This window comes from Zeugodacus cucurbitae, chromosome Y (assembly GCF_028554725.1).
Source record: "Zeugodacus cucurbitae isolate PBARC_wt_2022May chromosome Y, idZeuCucr1.2, whole genome shotgun sequence".
Classification (NCBI taxonomy): Eukaryota; Metazoa; Arthropoda; class Insecta; order Diptera; family Tephritidae; genus Zeugodacus; species Zeugodacus cucurbitae.
The window spans coordinates 10180001-10181211 of NC_071673.1; the positions used below are offsets into that span (position 1 = coordinate 10180001).

At 30.1% G+C, this 1211-nt stretch overlaps 1 non-coding gene across 1 annotated transcript in view; it reads right to left on the reverse strand.

The window, feature by feature from the left end:
• Positions 1-519, reverse strand: part of LOC128923604 (small subunit ribosomal RNA) — a 1990-nt gene extending 1471 nt beyond the window's left edge. Inside the window, exon 1 of the ribosomal RNA XR_008472372.1 lies at positions 1-519. This exon is cut by the window's left edge and continues 1471 nt beyond it. This is a non-coding gene — a ribosomal RNA (small subunit ribosomal RNA).
• Positions 520-1211: the final 692 nt, after the last annotated feature.

Sequence of the window (1211 nt, forward strand, 5' to 3'; positions counted from 1 at the left end):
TCCAATTACAGGGCCTCGGATATGAGTCCTGTATTGTTATTTTTCGTCACTACCTCCCCGAACTGGGAGTGGGTAATTTACGCGCCTGCTGCCTTCCTTAGATGTGGTAGCCGTTTCTCAGGCTCCCTCTCCGGAATCGAACCCTGATTCCCCGTTACCCGTTGCAACCATGGTAGTCCTAGATACTACCATCAAAAGTTGATAGGGCAGACATTTGAAAGATCTGTCGTCGGTACGAGACCATACGATCTGCAAGTTATCTAGAGTTCAACCAATATAACGATCTTACGATCGCTTGGTTTTAGCCTAATAAAAGCACACGTTCCAAAAGGTCCGTGTTTATTTTGCATGTATTAGCTCTAGAATTACCACAGTTATCCAAGTAACTGTTAACGATCTATGGAACCATAACTGATATAATGAGCCTTTTGCGGTTTCACTTTTAATTTGTTTGTACTTAGACATGCATGGCTTAATCTTTGAGACAAGCATATAACTACTGGCAGGATCAACCAGAATAATATTTTTTATTCATTTATATAATATTTTTTATACTATATAAATTTTTATAATGATATTTTCAATATTTGAAAATTAAGTACACGACATATACACAATGCAAAGGAGAACGAAATCGCGACAATAAATAATTATGAAATTTCTTCTACTATGGTCGGATTAAATAATTTACTTCATGTCATTTAAATTTCATATTATTGTATTATTTATTGCGGTCTTATTCGGACTTTGAGACTGTGTATCTTATCGTGAGAAAGAATTTTCGTTCTCTATACATATATAATATAATTATTAATGTAAGGACGATGTTTCTTCTTGTATTTGTTAAACTTTCAAATAATATCATTTTTTATACATTTTACTTTATTTCAATGCATATAGTGTATATATCTTTTTTTAAGAGTATATACGTTTTTCTTTTGATTTGAAATTAATAATTTCAATTCAATTATTTTTCATTTTATTTCATATATGATATGAAAGTATTCGAGCGTAATAATATAAATATTTAACTTTATTGAATTTTATTCTTTACCCACATATATTTTATGTGAATAGAAGAACAAACCCCAAAAAAAGTTAAATTAAAAAAAAAACGACTACATTATGTTAGGTATAGAATAATAATCTCAATTAATAACATTTCATTATTAACAAAATTATTTCTATTTAAACCAACTGTAGCAAACCAG